This window comes from Numida meleagris, chromosome 12 (assembly GCF_002078875.1).
Source record: "Numida meleagris isolate 19003 breed g44 Domestic line chromosome 12, NumMel1.0, whole genome shotgun sequence".
Taxonomy (NCBI): Eukaryota; Metazoa; Chordata; class Aves; order Galliformes; family Numididae; genus Numida; species Numida meleagris.
Window position 1 is genome coordinate 14,475,977 of NC_034420.1, and position 27,797 is coordinate 14,503,773.

Below are 27,797 nucleotides of genomic sequence, written 5' to 3' on the forward strand. Positions count from 1 at the left end.
GCAGGAGGGAACAAGCCTTTATAATGGTTTGCATCAGGAGAGTATAGACACTTCTGGAAAACCTTTTATTTCTTTATACAGAGGGGTAAAGTGAGGAATGGAGAGAACAGGAAAATGAGTTGAGAAATTGAATTGGCCAACTAGTTAATAACATCAACTATGGGATATATACGGGATGTACAAGCTCTGTGTAACAGCCTAGGATGCATTGCACTGAGCACAGGATAATCTCTACTGCATCTTCCTGGTGTTCCAACAACCAAAGTAAAAATTGGTGTTTTTTCTGTTTAACCCTTTGTTGCTCTTTGATAAATATCTTAATCTTGACTGTTCCAGGTGTTTGCTTTGCCTGTGAGGCAGAATACCATCTTGTTTCAATGTTAGAAATTGAATTGTGGCTGTCTGTTGTTGATCAGTCTATCTGGACTCCAGAAATACCTTGTATCCTTCAAGAGCTCAGCAGATAAATTGCAGAGTTCATTGCTCATAGAACTGCAGGGAATGAGCACTGTGGTGACAAACCTTGACCAAACCACTGAAGAAGGTCTCATCTTCAATCAATGCCATTTATCCAATGACAGACCAAACCAATATCACTACATGGTTTCCTTGTTGCCTGAATATGGATAAGGAAAAAAAGTTGCTTTGCAGCATTGTGGAATTATAATAAGTTGATAAATTATCTCACCAGAATGTCGCATATTCTCTCGTCGTGCAATTAATCTTGTAACAGAGCAAACAATGACATAGAATTAATCAACCACCGTGACAAAAAAAAGACTGTGATGGAAAGATGAACCCAGCTAAAATTAATTTTTTGAGCGACAGCTTGAAGCTCAAACAAGTGGAAAACATGGTGCAAATTGTACCTTGCTTCAAGAAAGGGATTTTAATGAGAAATGCAATGGCACGGCAATACTAATCAGTTATAAAAACACAGTCCTCCTTGGACCACTGAGTGATGTCCTCCCATTCCTGCACATTCTTTTCTCTCAGATAACACCACGGACGGAAGAAAAATTCTGCATCGCTCACTCGGAGCAATCTGCAGAGATGAAGTGCATCGGAGGGAGCAGCTGAGTGGGCTGGTGTTTGTGTGCTAATAACTGAGGCAATGTCCTTTGGCAAAGGCGGTATGATCACTGATAATAGAAAGTGATAGAACTTTCCATGTGTGCCCTGTTTCTTGCTAGGCATAAGATAAACAGAAAGTGTCCTGTGAGCTACATTTTGTGTCTGTCACACACTGACAGCTGTCAGGGAAGGAGAGAAACCCTCATGTTGGCACCATTCTGCAGCTGCAGACAGGACAAGAATCAGGGAAATTGCATGAATGTCAGCTGGTACTCAGCCCTTTCAGCCTCAATTCCCAGCTATAATACAGCAAATATCATTGCCTTCTTATATTTAGGATGTTCAGCTTTACACGTTTGACTTTTTTTTGCAAAGCTGGAAATTTTCTGGGCTCCTTATTTCCTTGAAATGTCAGAGAGAATCAGGTAGCCTTTCCCAAAGATACATGCTTTCCTGTATTGCCAGGGCTGATGGAAGCCAAGGAGCAGCCTGATTACTCCTCCCACGGACTCCTGGCTGAAGGAAAATTAACCCTCAGGCTGCAGCTGTATTTCATCTTGAATGACAGGAAGGGAGGGGAGATCCCGGCCGTTTTTCATGTCCTGCCTAACTGCTGCTTTCAGTGATTTTTTTTCCATACACGCAATTGGAAGACAAATAACTGCCCCTTATCCACCTAAGGAGAGGTGAGACATTACAGAATTATTTCTAAATGTGTGTTATTATCATGTTATATTCAGCTTTGGAGTTTTAAATCAGGTTTCTCAATATTGTTACTTTCCTTCAAGTCTCCTCTAGCCTGGGCTAGTTGGTTCCAATTACTTCTACTGTTCATTGTAGGTCATGTTTTCTACTTCTACAGTCATTCAACTTTTTCATTTTAATTCTAAATAATTCACAAATATGTATTAAAAAGAAGAAATTAAAACTAACTGAGAATAGTACTCTAACTCTTGTTCAACACTGGGTAAAATGAAATGGTAATTTCTTGCCTCTCCTGAGGAATATTCCAGCTTATGCATTTTGAGTATATTGTTATCCTTCTTCTATGCTGTGTTTTGTATGAGATGAGCTAGATTCTTACCTTAAATTTTTGTTGCTTCACAAATTTCGTCAGGTGAATTTCTATTCTTATTATTGTATATTCCTGGAGATAACATACTGAAATACTGAGAACTGCCTCAACCTAGCACCACAGTCTCATGAATTTTGCAAGAATTAAAATGCTCTTTTCCTCTTTTCAATTTCTTAGTTTATATTTAACATATGTATACATAATTATTATATATATAGTTAACGTTCTTACTTCTGGTTTTACTGCTTAGAGTGTGACTGAATAAGGAAAGCATTTTACTAAGACACAGGAGCCCTTTTTTTAATTGATTGTAATTGCAGAAAAACGCACTCAATTGGACGCAGTTCTTCATAATCAAGGCTGCTTCTAGATTCTCTCACCATAAATAACCTGGTCTGTGAGCTGCAGGAGCTCATCTTTTTTCCCTCGCATCTATCCCATTCTGAGCCATACAGAGACATCTACAGCAAAGCTCATCATGGTTTGCAGCAAAGTTTAAACAGTCACAAAGCTGAGAGTGAGACTAGGATTTCTCCAACTCCATCAGGAGTGTGTTGTAAAGGTTTCAGCTTAAATAAATTCAGCAAAAAAAAATTTAGGTAACTTCTAAAACTTGGGTTGAATTTTTATATTCAAGCTCTTGGGTTTGTAAGATGACTTTGTAACACAAAAGAACAACAGCTGTGATTATAATCTTCCTGTGACTGTTCCACCTGCTGTACTGATTTATCTGTTTCCTCCTTTGATTGGATTTTTGTTCCATGACTTTCTTTTTGTAAGAAAAAGATGTCATCAATTAAGAATTCTCATCTTTACTTATTATATTTTGCAAACATCTTTTGGAATTACACTTTAGATTTACTTTGAAGCTTTAGTTTTTCAGACCTTCCCAGTATCCATTAGTAGATAGACAGAACTACTTGATGTCTGGGTTCATGGCTCAGGATGACCTTTGTAAATGTATTCCTCAAAGTTTTCAGAAGAGGGTACCAGCTGGCTCAGAAATACTACCATCATCTCACTGTGCCAGTTTGGGTAGCACTCTTGCCAGCAAGCAGCTGGAGGAAAGGATGATCAGAGCGAGATGAAGATGAGAAAAAAGTGAAATCAAAGTTGTTTGTCCCCTATCAGCCCAGCAGTATCAATACTTTGAAATGAAAGAGGGAGAGAGAGAAGAACTGGAAGACCCTAGAGGACCAGGAGAAACATCTGATTTCTTGTCCCTTGTGGCCCTGGCATATGGACCCTCACGAGTATTGGCCTTTCTGTTCTGCTTCTCAATGTGTATTTGAAATCTCTAGGGAGTCCCTTGCCCTGATATGCTGCTGACACCCAGCTGTACACATCTTCTGCAACAGATGTGATCTCCAGATGTCCTCAGGACTTAAACAGAAGTTTATGTGGAGCAGCGGCCAGCTACGCTTGGCTCCAGAGAAAGAGGAAGCTGATAAATGAAGGCAGTGCCCTGGGAACCTGCCCCAGTGTTGGTTTCAGCTGCTGTCACTGAGGCAGACTGGAAGGTTCTGCACTGACAGAGAGAGATTTCTGCACATTTGCAGTTAGTGAGAGCTTGAACACGTCCTGTATGTCAGTTACTGCTAGGCTACATAAGTGCAGGCAATGGAGGTCTCAAATCCATCAGCTGGTTGTATTCTGGAGTGTAATAATATATGGAACAACCCAAGCTGGTTTTGCTTTTAAAATTGAACGTATTCCAAGGCAAGCCTCCTTCTGAAATCTGTTTTGAAGCCCGGATGAACACAAAACCAAAAGACACACACAACAAACGTATCTTGTATGTAATCAATACAAAAGTCAAAACACCAGTTTGACACCTCCCCAGGCAGCATACAGCATGCCCTTCATTTTGTGTGGAGTACCAAATGAGTATGCTGTTGCACCGCCTCCAGGTTTCTACTGCCAGTAGAAATTTGTAGTGTGCAGCTGCAGAACCATGCAGAATGTCACTGATGGCATATTTGTGTTTGGTGCAGTGTGGGGATATTCAGGAACGCTTATTGGCTCTTTGGATAATACATTGATAGCTGGAGAATGATGCTGCTCAATACTAGAACAACTGGCATTATGTTCTTTCTCTTAAGGCAAAAAAGTTGGTTGTGCATCATTTTTTGTACATCTGCCATGCAGACGTTGGTGCTGATGTTCCAGATTTGTTAGGCATTTTGCTCTGTGGAGACTGCTAATTAGCTGAGCAAGACACTTTCCCTTGGCAAAAAAAAAAACCCAAACAACATGAGGTTAATACATCACTTAATTTTCACCTACACTTCATTTTGAAAGTTTAAACATTTTGGGGGGGGTAGAGAAGGGGAAGGAAGGGGAAGTTTCAGGTAAACTTGATCGTGTTAGCAGTAATAGAAGAAAGATAAGAGGAAAAATAAACAAGAAAACCCAAACTACAGAGTAGATATAGCTCACACTCCAACAATTAGGACAGCTGGCACTGGGCAGATTGAGGATGGGTGGAACAAGAAGCTGGGTGGAGTTTTCTTCTTTCCTCTTTTACGATGTATTTTCATGTGAAATGACTTGCGTTCTCCTGTATCTAAGTGCACTGATAGTTTAAAGAAAACGAAAATACAAGCAAAGAAAATATGGTTCTAGCCCAGAAATAATTTAGTGGAGTCATTTCAACTTACAACTGCTGTTCTATTTTCTGTAGTTGCAGTCTCTGTCAGCCCACCTGGACATTCCCTTTGCAGGACCATTTTTTCATGTCAATCATCTGCAGACTCCCATTTTAAACAGTGGGTCTTTTGTTATCAGAAATCAACTTTATCTTCAAAACAGTTATCTTTTAAATTACTGTCATGGAAAGGATGCGAGAAAGAAGGTTTATTTTCCAAATTTTTCTCCTTCCCTTTTATGCACAAAGGCTCTGGGAGGAAAGGCATCGTTAACACAGCATCAAGTAATCCAAAGAAAGAATAACCTTTTCTCCAAGCAGGGGTGGCTATTTGATGAAGAACTGGCTTAATTTTTAGCCACCTTCTCCTTTCAGATGAAAAGCAATAGAAATACATGTCAAAGAAACCAATCATGGTGAAATCTCTGTCCGATAGGCAGGCTGTAACAGAAAGGGATGATAGCACAAAGGGCTTAAAACAGCGGCTGTTCTTTCTCTCTTCCTTTTGTTGTGAGCACAAAGATAAGTGCATGGCAATCAGATGATTTTAATGAACAATCCAGTTGTTTGGCCTGGATGGTGTAATTCCAGATGCAATCTGTGGAAGTTGTTTGAATTTGAACTGCTTCCTTTCTAAATTTTCACTCTGGCAGCAGCCAGCCCTGATGCAATGGAACTGCCTTCTCTGGAGGGTGCAGATAAAGGTGTCTGAGACAGCAGTCGCAAGATAAAATGGTGGGGTTTGTACTGAATGCTTTTTCCTCCACACAATTTGCAGGGGTTCAGTTCTATCACAATGTGCTGGACTGATTTTGAGTAAGAAGTTCCATCTGCACTGAGTAACATCTATGGTGATTATAAAAAGCCCTAAGCTTTAGAGCTAAAATTCTATGTGCATGAATGTGAAGACAAAATATGGTCTTTTTTTTTTTAATTACACTTAACAGCTTGTTTTCGAAATATCAGTATGGTAGGCATGATGTAGAAGTGGGATTCAGGAAACCACTGAGAGGAGTAATTGAGCACGATGGTATAAAGAGTTTCAGTTCATAAGTACATAGAGAATCTTCAATATTCTGTGAAACTATGGAGTAGCAAGATGATCAGAGAAGTCGTAGAAAACATGCTTATTATTATTATATATTTTTTTCCCCAAACACATTGAGAGTTCTCTTAAACTTCCCTAGCAGTTCATAGAATCATAGAGTTGTTGGGTTAGAAGGGACCTTAAAGTCCATCCTGTCCCAAGCCCTGCTGCATGCAGGGTAACCACCAGCAGGTCAGGCTGTCCAGGGCTCTATCTATGGCCTTGAACACCTCTAGGCACGGGGCATCGTATTGTATTAGTTTTAATACTTGTTATAAATGATGTTCTCCCTCATGAGGAGGGAAAGAATGGGATTTTAAGGATAAGCAATCATAGAATCACTGAGGTTGAAAAAGACCACTAAGATCATCTGATCATCAACCCACCCCCATTAACCATGTCCCTTAGTGCCACATCTACCCTTTTATTGAATACCCAAGGATGGCGACTTTATCACTTCCCTGGGCAGCCTGTTCCAATACCTCACTACCCTTTCTGACAAGAAATTTTTTCCTAATATCCAACCCAGGCCTCCCCCGCCACCACTGAAAGCCGTTACTTCTTGTTCAAGTGAGGCAGTCTAGCAAGTTTCAGGAGCATCAGGAAGAAGGACAGCAAGGAAGGTGACATCTTCTTTAAATTTGACACACAAAAGATGGAAGTAGTACGTACTTACTGTTTAGGTCTGTGTTAGCCATTCAACCTTGAGCTAATGGAGCCTGGAAGCACCATTAGAGTCATACTGACGTAAGGCAGTATAACATGGGAAAGTATGGGTGTAGCAGCCACCAGGCCATGCAGAGAAACAGACTGAACAGATAGAGGAATAGATTTTGGGATGCAGAAGAATCTTCTATGCTATGATAGGAAAGAAAAATAATAAAATATAATGATTTTTCCTGTTCTTGGGTTAATTTCTGCCTACTAACGCATTAGCTAAATGCACGGAGTGCTGCTTTGCTTGACGATCAGGAAAATATATTTCTAGTCACTGTTTTAGGAGCATAACCTAAGATTTGTGTTTAATTTCTGTTATTTTTAAATTACAGAAAAACACTTACATAAAAAGCAAACAGGGATAACGTTTATTTTGCTGTATTTCTTCCATTCTCCTGTTCTCTCTTGTTTTTCTAATTACATAATCCTCTCTCTCTTCACTTTTACATATGCTGGAGATTTTGCAAATCTGTTCAGAGACCTTAAGACATATAATGCATTGTCTAGAATGCATTCTAATGATGTCACTTTCTTTTAATGTAAAACAACCTTTCCCGCTGCCCACCCCCACCAAAATAAAAAAATCACAGACCTTTGCAGTGAGGATCTCATAGTGTGCGCAAAACGATGAAAATCTGATAGCCACTTTTTCACATTTTTCACAGCTTTGTTTTGTGCAATGAACTCTTTGCTTTTGCCTTAAGGAGAATTTCTGTGTCTACCTTAATGTGTGGAGAGGTCTACAAGGGCAGAGCGGTACAGTGAAGCGGTTCTTGCAGAGAATTTTCTGCATTTCAAAATGTTCAGTAGCTGAAGGCTTTGGTATCCTTGTGAAGGACTGGCTCAGTTAGCTGTGATAGACTTTGCTGATATGAAGGCTGTATGTAAAGTCAGGCTTTTGTTCCTACCTCTGATAGAGGCAGGTTGGAGTTTGAGTGGTGTGTCTTTGTCCTGTTTGTAAAGCATCAAAAATACTCTGCAGTACTACTACAGTAATTATTCCTTAATGAAATAGAGGTGTGTGACACCTTCAGCATTCAGAAATGCTTAAGATCAGGAACGACATAATGATGTGGTGCTGTCACATTTGTTGTATAGAGCTGTCCTTTTAACACATGCATCTATGAAACAGTTTGGTTATGTCAGTCTTACAGATAGTTCATAGGACGTTTCATTTTATTTGTTTTGTCTGGACACAGCCATTCAGCAATCCTTCTTCACTGTTATAGTGAGGGTTTTGATTTCTATTTCAAGCCAGTTTTAATTTCCTTCTTGGCTATATTTAAAGGAAATCTATTAATACAGTCCATTTCCCCAGAGAAACTTGATGGATATAGCTTTTGTAACGTTGCATAAATTAGAAATATATTCCTCCTTATTACTTTGTGTGGCTGTATCATTTATTAACTTGTGTTGTGGAGAAAAAAATGCTTTGAATCGGATTCCCTTTCACTTGCAAGTAATTTACTGTGAGATGGTTTGCTTTATTGGATTCAGAGTTAGCTTCCAATATGGCAAGGGAGAGAATTAACCATTTAAGGGAAAACGTGTTTTAGTATTGTATGCATCTCTTATTTTATTATTTACTTTGCCTCTATTCTCAGTTTCAGCTCTTACTTTTGCTTTCATGTGACAACGAGTACAGTCTACGTCTTCTGTGTTAGAAGTTGTGGAAGGGCTGAACGAGTGCTGCTGTGTTTCAAAAACTTAGTTTCCCTGAAAAGGATAATCAAGATGCCCTCATTTAATCAAAATACAATCATTGCCCTTGTAGTACGTCTCTGAGTTCAGACTTCCAGAGAGAATTTATGGGATCCCTTCTGTGTTTTGCTGTGCATGGTTCCTGAGCACTGCAGCAGGAGGACAGAAAATGAAGCATAGCCAGGTCCTTTGCAGTACTTCAGTAGACTGCACAAGGGGCCTGTCCTTCAGAAAATAAGAGCAAGAATACCGGTGTATTCTTAAGATTTTTAAATATCTGGGTTATAAGAGATCTTGTTGCTGTCTTCCTGCCTGGAGCCCCAGCAGTGGGCTGGCAGGGGCAGCCATCAGCATCTCTCATCTCTTATCGCTGTTCCAGGGTTTCCATCAGGCCTTGGCTCTTCCATTGGCAGCAACTCCTCGTGAGCACTTTGCAGGACATTTTCCTGAGCCAAACAGCGAAGGCAGATACTTGGAACAAGATCTCCTCGATCACTGAAATCTGGACTCAAGTCCTTAGTTTTCCAAGTACATCACTTTGGCCAAAGTGCTCAGACTTTTGCTCTCAGATTGGTGCCCCTCTTCCCATCCACACACTTCAGTGAGTGCACCTAAGAAGAAGCTGTGTTGAGAAGTCCCCAGATCAGCAGATCCTGGGGGAAAAGTATTCACCTCCAATGCATCTTGCTAACTTGTTTCCCTAAAGCTGTTTCACAGGTAGAAATATCACTGTTAGAAATGCGCAACCAAGATCTGACCCCCAGCACAAGAGCACTGCTCTCCAGAATAGATATAGTTATTAAATATATACATGCTCTCATGGTTCAGTGCTGGGGAGTGGAGCCCTAAGAAGTGGATTTCTGCTGCTGGCTGCGTCTCAGTGCCCCTCTGCAATGCTGGGGGGAGTAAGGAAAGCCGTGCCTGGGGAGGCTGAGGGGAGACTGTGGGAACAGCTTCATTAAACCCTTTTGTGTGTCTGTTTTTAAATATAGGTTTTCTCTATGCAATTTCCTATATTGGTTTATAATAGGGAACAGTTTTCATGTCTGCTGCACTAGAAACTCCTCCGTCTATCAGTGACTCATCTGGCTGTTCAGCACAAAGAAGCAGCCTGGCTTAAAAATCCATTTGTGTATAGAGCTGAGAGAGATTTGTCAATGTTGGAAACTTTTTCCCATCGTGAGAGATTTTTAATTTTTTTTCCTTTGGCTGTCACTGCTGTACATTATCATTCCTAATCGTTTAAGACTCAGAAAAAAACTAAGGAAGAAAATGGAAGCTTTTTTTAGGCAGAACATGAGGCAAAGTTTCAAAGTTTGCTGTTTCTCCAGTTACTGTCACACTGTCTGTTCACACATGGCTGCTGGTTCCCCCTCTCTGTAAACAATATGATCTGCTCTTACACTTTGATTCGTTTCCATAGCCTCAATTCTGACGCCATTTAATCTACTTTTATTGGACTACAATAGTAGAAATGAATGCTTATGTTTAGATTTCATTACACAGAAAATTAATCTTTTTTTACACTTTTAATAAATATGAGCAGTTGCCCAAGACTTCTCATTCTGTTGCTGCTGCTTTTAGGCTCAGTCAAGCTCCCTTTGATATTAATTCAATTCTGCTATTTATCTCAAGGTGGCAACTAAAGATGAAAGTCCTTTTGTTACTATTTTTTTGTTCATCTGCTCAAGGATGACCACATGTGCTTCAGGCATGTCCCTAGCAGAGAAACCACAGCCTTAACGATAACTTAATGAAGTAAATCCTACTGTGTACACCCAAACAGAACAAAATTGGACATTTCCATCTACAAGAGCATGGCTGCCACTGCGTTCTAATGAAAGCACGGCCAGAAAATCTTTATTGTGAAGTACTTTATGCATTTAAAAGGAAATAATAAGATGCTTAGAGGCCATGAACGTTTGTCTTCAACTTTTCTGTGGAGTAAGTCGCTCTGTAAAGTGTAGCCAAGGATGGACAACGACTTTCTAAATGCTTTGTTCTAGCACAGGAATTACCATTGTTTTTTGTGTTACTGTGACTCCATGAGGACCCTGCAGTTCTGCATAGCAATGCACCTCTGGCAAGCTTTGCACGCCAGTATTATGGACTTTAAATCTAGAGGCAGCTTTTCTCATATATTTCTCTCCAAGACTAGACTGACACATGCCAGACAGTGTTTGGGTCATTCTCCTGCTGTCACTGCAGCGAACAGCAAAATGAATATTCCTCATGTTTTGCAGAAAACATGTGGGAGGCAAGAATAGCATAAATGACACATCAGGTCTATTAAAGCAGAGGCTGACGCTGGTGGCAAACTGTTGTTAAATCCTGTCAAGAAGCAGCTTTGGAAATTACTGTGTCATCTATTGTTGGCTTTTTTTTTTTTTTTCTTTTTTTGCTTTTCTGAGAGGTCCTGAATTTGGGGCTAGGATTCAGCAGGAATCAAACTGCTTGACGTTTTTGTAATGTTTTCAGGGAGCGGTAATTGGGAAAGCACTGTAATGGCCAGATAGCCCCTCGACAAGAAAGCGTGATAGTCTGTCTGTGTTTGAGATGGAACTGAGACATAGCAGGGCTGGACTTCACTCCTTTCCATAGCAAACCAGCAGAATGCCTTTTCAGCTGAACATGGATCTAATGAGACTCCTCTCCCCACTCACCCACCTCAGAAGCTCACCAGGACTGGAATAGAGTTTGCTGTGCATATGCAGCTTGATGGGAATGCAACCCCTGTCGTTTGTGCAAAATTCAGGGAGATCAATGGTCTCATTTCTACCCCTTCTTCAAGAAAAGTTTCAATAGTGTCTCTTTTTGAGTCTATGAGACAAATTAAATGAAATAACACAAGAGAAGATATAGAATTCAACCCTTCCTAAAGCTTTAAATGTGCTTCCTGGTATTGACTCACTGATCAAAGATCACAGTACAAAAAATCCTTTGGTTCAGATATTAAGGTCGTCTTCTTATTTTTATTTTTTTTAATAGCACAAGCCTGCAGTGGAGTGTTCTTTTGAACATTCCTATTGCCCTGATGGTGCTGAACATGATGGGGAAATTGTCTGAAAGGAAATGAAATGCTAATTATACCTAAAAACGGCAGTGTCTGCTCCATCTGCATAACCTAACTTGTATGGCTGTCAGTAAAATGTCAAAACTCCAAACAGGCAAGTCTAGTATTTATGAGAGTAGGTGTGCCTTAAAATTGTAAATAAAGGAAAACTCTATTCGCTCTGAACAGCAGATTAGATTTGGGGGAGCCAATTCATTTGCTGGGACAGGAGAGCAGGGGACAGGAGAACAGAGGACAGGCACTGTTTGAATGAGCTTTGGGAAGAAGAAAAGCCTTGTTAGTCACTGACTGAGGAGCAGGCATCACACTAGAAATGGTTACAGACTTGTCTATCCTCACTCTACGCAGCAGGTACTGTCAATCATAGATAATCCTTGGAAATTCAGTATTGATCTCGTTGGCTTCTTAAATATGGCAGCAGGAAAATCTTTCCCCATGCAGCTGCTCTTGCTCAGGTTATTCTTCTAAAAGGCGCAGCCCATCTGCCCAGCCCTCCTCTTGTGTTTGTGTGTTAGATGCAATTCCCTGTTGTGTCAGCTTTATGTCTTCAGCTGTGAATGTAGGTCACCTGGCTGCTGTGCAGTGTTCTTAGCGGTTAAAGCACAAGTCCTCACACGCAACTCCACGGTGTGCTGCGTTTGTCTCATAAGAAAGCTCATTTCAATGGAACAATGAGAGGTCTGGTTGCTCTTCCACCATCAGCAGTGCCAGGAGTCCATTCTGTTGCCATCCCATGGCACCAGCCCTGCTGTGATGTGCCCACCACCAATGTACTGTACACTGGTGCCTGGAGTTAATGCTGTGCCACTGCAGTGCTGTTGTTGTCTTCCACTGTGTAAACAAGAAGAAATTAAATAATGATAAAAGCAGAAAAATTATGTCTTCAAAATAAATAATAATAAACAACAACAACGAAAAACAACCAACAAACAACCCACTGACATATAATACTGTAAAGGGAGATTAAAAACCTGTGCCAGCGTTTTCGAGAACAGTAGCTTGGCGAAGGTTAAAAGGCAATTAAAATCATTAAGTCCTACCCACTGCCCAATTTTAAAGGCTTGTATGGCCTTTGTTGATGAGGTTTGTGAGTTTGAAGGCTAAATTTGGCAAGAAAAATGCTTTTTGACTAAAGGATAAGGTTCATACCTTAGAACTAAAAGCATATCCAATGCCAAACTTGCATCCGCAATTGACTGACAGTGGGTGAGGAAATACTTTTTAAAATCATGGTGGTGACTGAGCACAGGTGGCACAGGTTGCCCAGTAGGGTTCTGGAGTCACTATCTTTGGATATCTTGAGAAGAATTCTGGACACTGTCCTGGATAGCTGGCTCTTGGTGGCCCTGCTTGAGCAGTGGGTTGGAGCAGATGGCCTCCAGTGGTCCCTATCCAGTCTCAACCAGTCTCTGATTTTTTGAATGCAAAATATGTAACCTAAAATGAAAATAGGAATGCTAGTATGATTTTTTTCATTAATTGCATAATTATTGTGAGTAGTCTCTGAACTTTATGTATTGTGACTCATTTCCTTGTTCAGCCAAGAAATTCATTTTCTTTTTATCCATAGCATAAATAGTGCTGAACTATTTATACGAGTTTTTTTGCCCTGAGCTACCTTGAGGTTTTCATACCTGAAGCCAGTTCCTTTCTTTCCTCACTATAACTCTGCCTGACTCATTCACTTCCAACTCCAGAGTAAACCACAGGATTGCATGTCCTCAAAAAATCCTCCTGTTGCTGTAATCACAGCTTAAGAGGAATCTGAACTTCATATTCTTTCCAATCTCTGTGTGTTTTCAAAAGGATATTTTAAAAGTGATTTTTTTTCCTTTTGCTTTCAAGCACCATTAATAAGCCTCCTGCAGATTTTTGCCTCATCTCTCTGTGTAGATACTGCAATTGGCATATAGGAACTCTTTTTTCCCTCTATGATCAATGTATTTGTCATTTTGAACATGATTAGGAAAATGCAGGGTTTATTTTTTCCCTTAAAGCACTTAATTTTTTTCCCTTAAGGAACAGAAATCCATCAATTCACATGTAACATTCTTAATCCCTCTTTTAATAGGCATGCTGCTTTCTTTTTTATAACATAATTATTTCACCTTCCCCAAAAGATCCACGTTTCAAGATAAAAAACACAAATTCATTTGGAGTATTTACTTGGCCCTGTACACACAGTTCTTTTGCAGATTCTCCTAACCACTTTCATCTCTTCCAATAATTTTGCAAAGACAGAAATTCACCAGCAGCACTTAAGTTCAAAACAAAACAAGCTTTGTGAGGGAAGTTTTCTTTTTCTTGGGCAACACTTAATTATCCACTCATTTTCCATGGAATTTGTTTTCCCATTATGCTTACAAGGAGCTGCAGCTGTATCCTTCCCTTCCATCTCCCAGAAATACTCCAGTCCTGTATTTTCTTTCTGGTCATTTTAGCAAACAAATTCAGTGAAAAAAAAAAAATTACCAAGTTGCCATTTCTGGAAACTGAATCCCTTGAATAATCTACCTAAACAGGGACAGCTCCAGGGACTCTCCTTTTTACCTACTGCCATTGAAGAGCGGGTTCTATATCTGCCACAGCAGGTACGTTGATTTTGGCCTCAGGAAGTAGCAAGTCTGCAGTAGTTTTGGACTTCCCTTGCTGGGTTACAAGATGAAGTAGGCATACATGTTACTAGAGGGGATGCAGGTTTTTTTAGGATTTCTGCTTAAAGGAAAGGAACTGTCTTTGCTGCTACCCTTATGCTAGCAGACTCAAACTGGCTGCAACAAGGATTTTGTCAGCACTGCCAAAAACCCTCTCCCCAGTGAACTTCATTTATTTTGGTATGGTTTATGTTTTGGTATGCCAAAACAATCGTGTGATACTACTTTTTAAAAGAAAAAGTATTCTTTTGTTGTTTCTGCCAGCTAAACAGAGTGGAATCATGGAATTGTTTGAGTTGGAAGGAACCATGTCCCAGGCCTTACTGAAGTCCAATCAGATTTCATCAGCTCTTCCCTTCTCCACTGATGCAGTTATACCGTCACAGAAAGCCACTAGGTTGGTGAGGCAGGACTTGTCCTTGGTGAAGCCACGCTGGAAGTCTCGTATCACCTTCAGATCTTCCTTGTGTGGTAGCATAGCTTCTAGGAGGATCCATTCTGTGATGTTCCCTGGCATAGATCTTTCCCTGGGTCGTCCTTCTACCCTTCTTAAAAATGGGTGCAACACTGCCTTTTTTCCAGTCACTACGGGCTTTGCTTGACTGCCATGATTTTTCACATATCATCGAGAGTGGCAAGTTTACTGATGCTCAGGGACTTTGTTGCAAAACTATTTATTCCAGTAAAAAAAAAAAAAAACAAGCTTTGTCAAGATTGTGAAAATATGACCTGCCTGTTTGTTTAAGTGATCACTGGAAGGAGGATTTCCATTTAATACTCTTTCTTCCAGTCACTGCTGTGAGAGTGTAATATTAGATAAAACAGCAGCCACTGTGTATTATTTATTAAGCAACGTGAACAATTTACTGCTAACTAAAAGTGCAGAATCTACAATAATTAGATTTAGATAATTTTTTCAGGAAATAATTTTGTTCAGCTGAGATTTCACTGGGCAGTGGCTTCACAAAATACTGACTTGTCACTGATTGGGATGAAAAAAGAGTTAGAATAACAAGGTTTCCTGCTCATACAGCTAAATGGATCTCGCTTTCCTAGAACAGAAGCAGCAGTGTTTCTGGCCTAGCTTAAAATAGGATCTTAAAAATGTACCCTAAAAATGATGGGTTACTGACTTTTGATATTAACAAGAAAGACTGAAAGCAGTTTGAAGTTTAAATTCCAGTGTGAGCCAGAGAAAGACTGAGTGAGACTGGAGGACTTTTGCTGAAGTTCTTGAATAAAAGCAAAGGCAAAAAGTAATTGTCAGGCTTAATTTGGATCAAGAAGGTAATATGGAGGGTGGAGTGTGAATTATCTTGTGCATGTGTTAAAAGAAATGTGGAAATAATGTCAATATTGGATTCTGAAGTTATGGAAGGTGATGAGCCTGTCTATATGTGGCGAATGAATTTGTTTCAGACTAATATCAGGCAACTGCTAACTCTTCAGATTTAAGAACATCTTGCGGCAAATGTTCACTCTGAGCATCAACTATTATGGCTTTAGATAATCTATAAATGGTGGGTTGGGTCTCTAAAAGTGGGATATGTCCTTTCAAACTCAAGTGTCTATAAATATACCTGAACTCACAGTCTAGAATAATTTCTACTCGGGAGAATAGGTACACTGAGAGCAAATTTAAGTAATCTAAGCAAAGTAGATTCCAGGACTGCTTGTTTCTCGTCTTTTACTGCAAAGAGAGAGTGGATGTCCAGATAAGACTGTCATTACATCCTCTGGTCTGTAGGCTCCTAAAGATAGGTAAAATAAATCCCACCCCTAAAGGGCAGAGAAAGGAGATGGAGATTTGCTCCAGCAACAAGGTTCTCAAAAGGAAAGAAGCTCTGAAAAGGTCAAGGTCAAGCTAATTTTTTGAGCAATCAATGGTGGCTCCTTTCTCTGAGGTTTTAAAGACACCTTAGGTGGTCTGCTGTGAGTGAATGATTGCTGGATAATTCCTGCAGGAGCTGTAGTAATAGAGCTGAATCTTTGTTAAACCTCATTGTTCATAACTTGTCTTGCTTGCTTGTCTTGAACAGTATACAAACTCTAACAGATATTCACATGATACGCATTAGTAAGAATGAACTGTGCAGTAATGCACTCAGCTGTAGGGTCAGGCCCGTGAAGAAAGGAGAATTCCTATTGCTGGTTGTTTTCCACAAGGAATAGGAACTGTATGATCAGGAGAGCATTCACTTGTAAGTAAACGGGAAAGAGTCAAAACCTGCTTAAAATATGATCTGATGTATTCTGTGAAGAATACGTAGCAAAAGATTGTTCCCAGACTAATATCCTGAGGTATGGGCAGAGCAGTGTGACGAAGGTGTGTGACCCCATAATTTTCACACTTTGGGTTTATCGCTTTAATTTGGAGAGAAAATTGAAACCTGGTGTCTGGTAAAAAGGTTCGTATATAAACAAAGCAGCTTAGAGGACCATAACTGGTCAAAGCAATGACTGTAATTAAAAATAAATATTAAAAAAGCACCATATTCATTTTCCAGTGTAAAATTCTGATGTATGAAGACTATCATTTACCTGACCCATTGCTGAGTAAAAGGAATCTTCTCATCTTTCTTTTTTTTCTCTGCCCATTTTGCAATACGCACCAGTGGTTTAACCTCTTTGTGTAGTTCTGGCATGGTTTGAAGAATGAATAGTGTATCTGATCTCTAAGTCAAAGACCAATGGCATAAGAAAGGAAGATAGTGGACACAAAACCTTCATTGCACCATAGTTTCACAATGATCACCTTTTTCCCCACTAAATATATGTATAGCTTAAAAAAAAAAAAAGAAGAACATGTTCTCATAGCCTCAATCAAGGGCAGGGAAGACTCTATAAAGTAGAGATATTAAAAAATCACACGTGTTCTGGAATGAATTACTGATCTGGGCTCAGTGAATGATATTTTATTTTGCTTTATACTCAGCACATGGAAGCATTTTTTTCTAAAATATATATATTTTAAAATATGATAGTCAATCATCTTTTGCCCACAATATCTTCATATTTTTCACCAATCAACCATTGAGACAAAGTTTCTGAAAGCTCAATCATCTCATGCAGGATTCTTAAATGTCAGAGTTGATTACTACATAGATTAAAAATGACAGTATAAACATGATGTGTTTATCATACCAGTTAGGTTCACAAAAGATATGATAGAAAATCTGGAATGTGGAAGAACAGAGAGACTTTCAAATCCTTTGGCACTATTTGAAAAGTATTTGGATTCTGATATCTTCTTGTGATGACATAATGTGAATAATCTATCTCTATTGTTTGTAAATCTAATTTTCTTGTATCCTTCCTTATAAAATAGGAGCATGCCAAGTATAACTATATCTGACTTACAAATGCACTTGATGTGGTGAAATGAAAGACCTATTTTCCCTGACTCTCAAGGGTGACAGTGTTGGCAATTTGTTTTTACCATGAAACAAAATGTGCAGTTTCAAGGTTGCTCAAATTCTACTGGCTTCCAAACATAGTTGATTTCGGATACTTTGAGGTGGTCATTCACCAAGCTTATTTTCCAGAATAATAAAAAACAAGAAATATCTTTTCTAGGCATGTGAAAAAAAAAAGAAAATACTTCAGGGTAGTAAATGCAATGGAATAGAAACTTTGTATGAAGTCAGTTGGCATACACACTTATTTATTGCAATGTGCGCCCTAGCGTAGCAATATTAGTTTGATTATGTTGTTCCCCATTGAGCTGAGATGAAGGAATTTGCAGGGGATTTAACCCATTTTTCCCCAGGTTGATAAGTAGATGCTAAATAGCTGTCCTGTCTTTGCTTTACTCATAAGCAAGAACCTTAGTGATACAAATATGTGGCTTATTGCAGATGATTATGACATTTCAGAGGTGTAAAATTTTACACCTAGCATGCCTGAGTAGATGTGTGCAGTACAGCTTCTGAACTACTGTGTTATCGTAACCATCTTCTTGTGCTGAATCTGACGGTTTTTATCTCTGAGAGCATCCTGTGGTATATGTAATTCAGGTTTGTTCTGCACATTGCCTATTGTGAATCTGTGATAAAACTATGGATGATGAGTGAGAAATAGAGATGTTAATATCAGTACTGCAGGGCATGGCATTGTTGGGCGCAGCCCTGATTTGCAGTAGGTAGGAGAAAGAAGACGCACCCTTAATCACATCATCTTAATTCAAATACTAAAACTCATTGTGAGCTTTAAACACCTATTTCTGAGCTCTCTTCATTTCAGCGGGGATGGAATTGACAGTGATAAGAAAGAGCTCATATAATTGAAGCATTGGATTAGAGTACAAAAGATGAGGCAAAGGAAGAAGACTAGCTCTATTCCTTTCTTGAGTTCCTCTTGTTCACGACTGCAAGCAAAGGCAGGAGCTAAGTTAGAATTAGATCTTTAAGAAAGACAAGTAATTGATTGCTGGCCTTCAGAAAGAGATCTGATGTGAATTTATCTTTAATAGTACTTCTCTTGCAGCATGTAATAGAATGCAGTGTTGGAAGCCAGGTATCACGTATCTAATACTGATAACCATTTAATTTAGTCTTCAGATTAATGTTTGTGTAATACCTTCCTTATGAGGGTGTTTTCAAGATTAATATGAGATTATCCTACTGTTCAAATAAACTTATCCTTAGACTAAAAACAGTCTTTTCTTAATTAGGAAATATATCCAGAAATATATCAATGTAAAGTGCGTCTCAGGTTGCTTTTTTTTGTTTATTTTTTATTATCACTGAATATAAGAACTTTGTTAGACACGTGTGAAGCGCACAATCTACCTGTCATGACACGGACAGTCTTTACTAAAGTATTTCAGAATCTTCAGCCTTTGTCAGTCTAAGCACATTTCAACCTTGATATTCTCGAGTGTAGGTTTTTGAGAAGGAACACACTCTTTGTTCACTCCTTAATGACACAGATTAATCTGAATCTTCTCAAGTTGTGTAAAATGTTGCATTTGCTGAGTTTGTCCTGAGGTTTGCTTCAGCTTCTGTCTTCACTTTCACATAGACTGTTAATTCCTTTTAAGCACTAATGCATGAGCAAACTAGTAGTGTTGGTGACAAAGTGAGCTGCTTTCTTTGTAGTGAAGATACCTGGAGAATCTTTGTGAACCTGACAAAGCCAGCATGAAGGGACATTATCAGTCTCACCAGAAGAGCTGTGTTGTTTCATATTTTCTTATGTTTTCTTCTGTGTTGAGAAGGAAACATAGTAGGATTTTATACGGAATAGCTTTTCTTTTGTGGATATTTTTAAGGTCAGAAAAATTATTTGAGATGAAAGTGCTTGGGATGAAAGTACAAAAACAGAAGGAGCAAACTGAATAAATACAGTGCCTTGAGCATCTCGACTTCATTCAACATACTGTTGACAAGGAATTTGCTAGTGGTTTTGTTAACTGAGGTGGCATCTTTGCTAGTTCTCTCTTTTGTTCTATAAATGAGTAGATATAATATGTGAGAGTCTTTGGAAAAAGCATGGCATTTTTCCAGGCTAAATTTGGTGCACTTACTAAATCTTTCTGATCAAATCTATCTAATCAAATCAGGTCCAGCACTACAATCTATCTATCCAAAATCTTAATCTTTTTGCCTCTAGAGAGAGCAAACAGGGACTCTTGTCTCCCATGTGAAATTGTTAGGTATTCTTGGATTTATGTTTTTCAGATAGAGAGACTGATGTGTGTGTGAGCTGATCCTTTCTCACTGGCATTGTCTTAAAGCCAAAAGACTCCATTACGTGATCTCTCTATCTCAAATACCGCTGATCTCATCATACTGTTTCCAAATGTTACTGCTTTTGACTAGTTACTGACAGTCCTGAAAAACACTTTCTAATGAGTTTCTTGTTTTTGAGAGATCTATTTTATTAAGATTAAACTTTTTGAAGTACTACTGGAAAGCTCATCTTGAGATACCTTCCATTAGCTGATAACTCTGAGAGTACTGGCATCACACAAGTATCCATAAGCAGATGTGCTTTAGGCAAGCTTGGTCTGGTTATAACACTATTGACAGTAATGCTCCAGAGAAGAAAGGCCAAAACAAACTTAGATTCAGAAATGTATTTTGAAATGTCTTTCAGGGCTAGGACTTGTAGAGGGATGCTTTACAGCTGCTAACTGCAGAAGTTGACAACATTTGTACTGAAGTGTACTATCTTAGAGGGCTCAGACTGTGTTGGTGACAGCTTTGTTTGCAAGTATTAAAGGGAAAACGTAATGGAAATTGTGATTTGAAAGGCTAAGCTTTTCCATTTGGTAGCTTGGGTTATTACCTAGGGCTCCTTCAAATTCAAGTAAAACTGAATTACGTAGACCATCGTCTGTCATATACTGTGTATGGTTTCCAGAACACAAAAGTTTAGATGGAAAATTTCTTTTAGAAAAAAACTAGTTAATCTTGGTTGTGTTTCTTGTTCTCTCAAAGTACTTGAAAGAATCAAAAAGCTATCCCAAAGTGTTATCTTATCTCCCCTTAGGAACAGAGAAATTGTGAACAATAGCAGTCTCCATGCTCTCAGGAGATTGTCTCTGCACATGAGGCTCATCAAAACCACACTGGACACAGGGAGAACTTGTGACGTCTTGCTTTTCAGCCTTGGTGACAGTCCCTGTGGGACTTTAGAGCTACCCTGAGTTAACCTACAGCACTGAGCTACTCTAAATTACCCCTGATGAAAAGTAGGGGTAAAGAAAAACAGCTTTGATATCATGCCTCTATCCTCTGATTGCTTCATTGCTACAGGATAAGCATAGCACACTGGAGAGTTCGCACTTACATTGGTAGAACTTGTATTTGCCTCCTAAGGCACATCAAGAATACAGTGTAATAGAAGGGCTAGAAACAGTGCATGTTTCTGGGGGCTGAAAAGTCAAAGAACATTTTTGTGCTCAAAATCTGAACCAGAGCTGAAAGCTTAGTGGAAAGAGAATGGTCATTTCTTCAAAATACATTTAAAAATTTATTTAAAATACATTATAATGCTGAAATCTATTTTTCTACTTTGAAATGGCCACTTATTTACAGATTACACTCTAGAATCAGATAGTGAAAATACTTATACAGTAATTTACTATCGTAAAAGTAGAAATATTTCCTTTAAAGCACAATCTTATCTATGCTCTCATCCATAGGAATGCTTATAAGGAAATACAAATATGAGAAAATCGCATTATAATTATGAATTCTCATTGCAGTAATCACGTAACTGTATGCAATTTCATATATCGTGAAGTTCTTTTCCCATAGGTAATTACTTCATTTTCTAGAGTATGGGGAGATTTCTACACTAACAGATGTAAAAGTTTTAGACCATGTAATTAGAATAAAATCCTGTTTCCTTGAAATTATGCTGATTTACCATACAGTGAAGAGAATAACAAAAAGATGAACAGAATGTTGCAAAAAATTGGGAAGGTCTGAATAGAAAATACACTAATAGAATAGATAACTGTACCTGGACACAAAATAAATAACTTTTGATACTGAGGATAGATGTTATCCTCAGTTGATTCTCAGTTTCTATATATTCTACGCTCAAGAAAAAACTTTTCTTGACTAAATGCTTCAGGATTTGTCTTGTAATATGATATTTCTGGAGGGAATAAATTTAACTGAGATATAAGTAATTCAGGAGACACCAGTGAAAATGTTGAGAAGGGACATCACTGTGAGTGTAAGACATATATTTTGACTTTTAAATGCAATTAGAGTGGGATCCAGAATGAGAAGGTATCGGGGGAAAAATGTCCATGGGGGTTGTAACCAAACATATTTTGGAACCATGCGGGAAGTGTTGCATAAAATCTGATTAGCAAAGACAGCAGAGGGAAAGAATTCAGAAGGGAAATGGGAAGTGTTCAAGGCTAAATTAATATATGCTCAAATGTAAGAGTGGCCATCTGGCAACTCACCCTTAACCCGTACCCTGAGGAGAAAGGAAACAATGGAAAAGAAGAAAACATGAGCAGAAACAATCAACCACTTAAAAATACAAATAAAGCAAGTGAAGAAGGCTTTAGAAGCTTTGGTAAAGCTTGGGAAGAAACAGTGGAAAAGTAGGTGATCTCAAATGCAAGGTGTGTGTTGTACAGGGTAAGGGTTAACGAGGTGTTTGTAAGCACATAGCTTTTCACAGACTTCCATTCAGAAATCCATAACAAAGCTGCATCTGCTGCTGTAAGAAGTGAAAACGAATGAAAAACCATTGTACTGCAGTGTTTCCAGACCCCTGACGTGATCCTGACCTATGGAATTGTTGGCAATTCAGACAGTAAAGAAATCGTGCCAGTACAGAGGAAAGCTCTATTCATATTTGTGAGAGCCACATGCGTGTATCTGTGTGGCTTTGAATATGTGCTCGGAGTGCTACAGTGAACATGTGGGTTTGAGCAGGTGCTTAACATTAAGTACACATCCAGCCGTTGTGTTAAATGAGAGTCTGAGCAAACTTGGAGAAGTTTAATTTGTTTTTAACATGTCTGAAGTCTGTGGAGTTTCAGCATCGCTGTTTGGTATGAAACAGCAGCAGTAAACTCAGATACATGCTCATGAACTTTTACAAGCAACAACAGATATATAGCAGGTAACAGCTCGCATACAGAGCACTCATTGCTGTTAAAATAAGCATCAGAAAATGCAGGTGCATTGCTTTCTACAGCCATAACTACAAGATGCATATAGAAGTATCAGTGTCTAAGTTGTGACTTTGACGAAACCTGGTCAAAGCTTTTAAAACAAAGTCTGTAATATAGAGAAGGGCACAGGTTATGTTTATTGATAGCTTTTGAACTTGTAAATTTTCTTTTTCTGTTTTTTAAACTTTATAATGGGAATGAAGTTCTCTAAGAAATTCAATAATTTATTTGTATTCCAGAGTTTCTTCTGATTCAAATGCTAACTCTCCCATTTATTAACAGATGACTTCTTTTTTTGGCACGTAAGGCTCATATACTTTTAATGGGGAAAAAAAATGCACCAGATCTGATTATCATATAAATTGTTCTTGAAATAAAATGAGTTCAAAGAAATAGGCAGTTGCCAGACCAATCCTGTTGTTAGTAGTATCTTAAATCAACCCATCAATTTCATTCCCTGGCTACACCTCTTAACTTGAGGAATATTGTTTATGATCAAATTTATTTTAGGCAGTAGTAAAATGCTTCTAGTCTTACTAAAGTTATCCTGGAGTAGTTAGGTCACCAAAAGAAGTATTTAGAAGATCAAAACATAACAGAGAAGAGAATATAACTATCTGTAATAGTTCACAGCTAGGCAGAATGAGTAATCATAATGTATTCCAATTATGTTGTCTAATATGAAGACCCTTTGGCATTTCTTTTTTTTTTTTTTTTGTATTCAAGGATATTATCATATTAGATGAGACTGTATAGCCAATGGGGTTACTATTCATAGATATCCTTGTAAGCTGCCAGTGTCACAACCAATAGCTCTGGAAAATGGAAAATTCATGATATTATAAAAGCAACAATAAGATGCAAGGCAATGTTTGCCTTCTGTACCTGAGTCAAAGCTAGTTCAGCTGGGTACTATTCCTGAAATAATTAGAAATACGTGATATACATATTTGATTTATCTTCTTGAATTACGCAGACAGGCCTATATGCTATTATCTAATTATAAGTAATAAGATGGTTGGTACAGGTAGTTCTATGTAGGCTTAGTAGGAGACGACTTGTACTTTAGCTTGCCCACAACTCTCACAGGGTATAAGTGCTAGCTGGTTTCAGCCCTTTCCTCCTTTCCCACCTTTCATGTTTTGGTTTCTCCAAAGCACAGTAGAACTCTGCTTCATTTCTTCTGATTTTTTGGTTATCATTTCAGCCCCGGGGAGCAGGAACAGTGGAAAAAGGGAAAAAAAAAAAAAAAAGAATGAACTCTACCAAAATCCACTTATTCTGTTAACCCTTTTGCTCTATTGCTTATATTTTAGCTGTTCCACTGAGCTGGCCAGTTTGAAGTGTTGGTGCTTAATGTATGCATGCATTTGAAACAATAATCAAGTCAAGATTATCAGTAGTCTGTCGATAAAGGGACTTCATAATGAAAAGTGTTTATCAGTGGAAGCAGAAATGCTGACAAATCACTGCTGAACTTCATCTGTGTTCTTGTTTTTTTCATGGTTGATAAAGCAGTGAAAGTATTGAAGGCTGGAAATGGTTAACAGAAAGCAGAGACTATTATGATGAATAATGGGAGAATTAGCTACTCTGAAAATGAATCTGAAGTTTAAGATCATGATTTTTTTTTTAAACTCGTTTTCTCCATTTCAGTTAAGCTTTTCCTCCCAAGTAGTCTTTTTCCAGGTTTCTTTGGTGGTATAGGTTAGCTGTCTAAAACATCAGACTTAAACAAAGAAAAGTAGAGCTTCACCTTCATTTTAGTGTTTTTTTTCGTGCAGTTCTCTCTCTGTAATGTATCTGTGAACAAACTAATATTTGAGAATAAAGAATACTGAGAATAAGATTTCAAAAGCTTTCAAAATTATACACCTGGAGAAGACATTGAAGTTGTCATAGTTCAGAAGTTGTTGAACTGTATGGCGATTTCCTGACATAACTACATAATTCCACATCTTACAGAATTGCTTAATTGTTTCCAGATTTTTGCTCCTGCAGAGAAATGTGTGTTTAATTGGTTGTGGTAAGATGCAATCTTTCCTATGTATTTTGTTCAGTGTTAAACATAATAGTGAGAAGAAGAAAAAAGATTCTTGATTCTTTCAAACAAGTCTCTTGTTCTTAACTCCAGTGAGGTAAGTACATTTTCTGGTACAGTGTACGACAATGCAAAATGTTGATGATGTGTAGGATAAAACCTTGTTCCATGTGATTTTTCAGTCAGTAAGTCCTTTGTCAGAAAGCTTCTGTGTAATGTTGTAAGGTAATTTCTCAGTACACTTCTCATGTGAAACTGTTTTAATAGCAAAATGCAAAGGCTAACCGAGTTTGTAGACGTCCTGAACCATGCTATAGGTTTCTTTTAAGATTTCTCGGTTTCAGTGGCTGTGAGTTTTTACTAATTCTGATATGCATTACCTTAAACCCAAAACCATACATTAAATGTTTATTTTTTTATCGTCTATTGAGAATAACAAACCATAGACTTCCTCAATCCCTTTTGCCTTTCATAAATAATTTTCACTCTCACTTTTTCCATTCTCAGGTGGTGATTTGACATAATTAACTGCAATTGGGTGTACTTTCAGTATTTTATCAGCTGCACATTTTTGGAGTGGGTAAGCTGTTGATTATCACGATTACTAAAAAGGTCCTCCTGATATCTTTGAGTGCTAGATGCCTCTGAGGTTTGACTATTTTATTTAGAAAAATGATATGCATGAAAATGTATGCAGTGAACATTTTTTTGTTCCAGTTGGAGCTAAAAAGATTAGGGAGACATAACTTGCTGCTGCACAGATACATGGAGCAACACACTGATTCCATACCTGATTTCTCTTTTTTCCCAGATATGCATGGAAGAAAGTTTACCTGTGTTTAGTCAAATTAATCACATATTCAATCCCAAAAAAATGTTTTTTTGGATAACCTGACAGTACTGCCTATGAACAATATAAACAAATAATGTTCTTTTTTTTCTGATCTCAACTTCTCATCTACCCAATTTAAAAAAAAAAAAAAAAGTGAATAAGCTGACCTTTTGCAAATATTCCCAATTCTTGGGAAGACAATACTAATGAAAGAATATGTCATTTCACGTTGATTTCAACAGTGTAAGTATGTATCAGTGAATTCACTCTCTTGTTTCCCCTCCCCCTAACCCCAGATGTCTTTCCCAAAAGAGTGCCATTCTCCTCTGAGTGCTGTAACGTCCATGTTCTTCTCATATGGTTTCCCATCTGGACTTTTCTGACCTTCTCAGTGCATTCCAAGAAGACATGTGGTGGGGATATTTGTGTCTAAATAAATAGGATCAGATCAGCAAGGGAACTGCACTGCATGGGGAAGGACAGAGAAGGTCATGGGCTTGAAGGAATGTGTGTGGCTGAAGTTACGTGGGAGATGGTGAGAGTATTTTGGGGAGTTGCCAGGCAGAACGCCAGCTCTTAGCACTCAGAATAGAGAGCAGAGAGGTGCACAAGGGATCCTGTGTGAAGTCTGAAGTGGTTGTTCTGCTGACTCTCCTCTGTCAGGTAAGAGAGGCTATTGACTGATATATTTTTTTTTGCCTGTTGATTTCATTCCCCCTCCCCCCCTCCCTTCCTTTCCCATCATCATAAACATTTACACCCCTCTTCTCCCCCTCCCCCCCTCGCCCCCCGGGGACAAGCTTTCCTAGGTAAAGCAGAAAACTATCTCAACCTGGGCACGGCAGGCAGAGAAGCAGAGGGGACAGCACAGTCGGATGAGGCAGACGTGAATCCTGTGAGAGAGCCGCCCGCCTCTCTGGGCGGCCCACAAGCAGCTCTGCCCTCTCCAGGAGGGCTCTCTGGCCACGCCTCCTCTGGGGCAGCCCTTGGAAGAGCTCGAGGGCACTTGCACTGCTCCGGACGAGAAGGAGGCGTGCCGAAAAACATCAAATCCACACCTACAGGAGGAGGACGGCGTGGGAAGGGAGGGAGGGAAGACGGGGAGGACAACGCAACTTACATGCCAAGCTCGCAGAAGCCTCTTCCACTACGAGGCAAATCTCCGGCGCTCCCGGGGAGCTCTGCCCCAGCAGTGAGGAGGAGATAAGGATGAGGGGATAAGGATGAGGAGCCGCCTCGACCGCGCCGCAGACAGCTCCCGCCCCGTCCGGCACAGCTGAGTGCCGCTTCAGCACCACGGACAGCGCCAGCAGCGCCGCCATGGGGAGCCGCGTCCGCGCAGCACCGCGCAGCGCCCCGCGCCTCTAGAGTGAAGCCGAGCCGGCCCCGACGCGCACATGTAAGCTGCTGCCCCTGCGCGGAGCGGCGAGCAGCGGGTTCTGCCTCTTCCAGAGCCGATTCTCTTTTCGTCTGGCTCCGATACCAGTCCTTAGTCGTGTTCTAGGAAGTTTTTTGGGATTGGAGATGTCTCGGTGTAGCTCAGTCTTCCACGACCCTGGGTCTGGGCTGGCATTGAGAGGGGTGGGTGGCTATGTGTGCAATCGCTTTGGCTTGCTACCCTTGGAATTAGTGAAAGCTGCTTGGTTTTAGTGCACCTGCAAGGGTTTGCTGTTTGTTGCAGGATATATGGTTTGGAGCCACGCTTTTGTCTTCCCTTATAGCTGGACGATTTTTTTTAAGGGTTTGTTTGTCTTGGAAACAGTTTGACCAACACAAAAAGAGAAAAAATAACAGGTCTTAAAATTCAACATTGTATCATGTCTGTTTCACCTTGCTGGGTCTGAGTGTCAGGAATCTTTTCATGTTTTTTCTTGTCTTGTGACAAATATCAAGTGAGCAAGTGAAAAGGGTACAGCAACTGGGAAAAACAAAATACACTCAGAACTGAGATTTTAAGTTCTTTTCAGACGTTTTTCTTTCTTTTTTCAATAGAACTGTTTGTTGAAATTCAGCGTTACACTGCCCCCTGCTTGCACAATTAGAAAAAATTTTCATTATTGTCATCAGTAGTAAAAATTTATGAATGAACAGGTATTCCTCTGTTGTGTTCTGGGTGTGATCTCAGCTTGACTTTTGAAGTGCTTCAGCAGATAGGATAAATCAGTCTTAATTCAACAGGCTAGATGTATTTATTTATTCACAGTAACAGATTCTCTTCATGGCAGTTCATTTGGTGGCCAAAC

General features: G+C 39.2%; 1 long non-coding RNA gene across 1 annotated transcript; it reads left to right on the forward strand.

Annotated features, from left to right (window-relative positions):
- LOC110405361 lies at window positions 1,652-25,663 on the forward strand. Its single transcript, XR_002442834.1, has 3 exons — window positions 1,652-1,760; window positions 25,230-25,302; window positions 25,534-25,663. It is a non-coding gene; the product is annotated as an uncharacterized LOC110405361 (long non-coding RNA).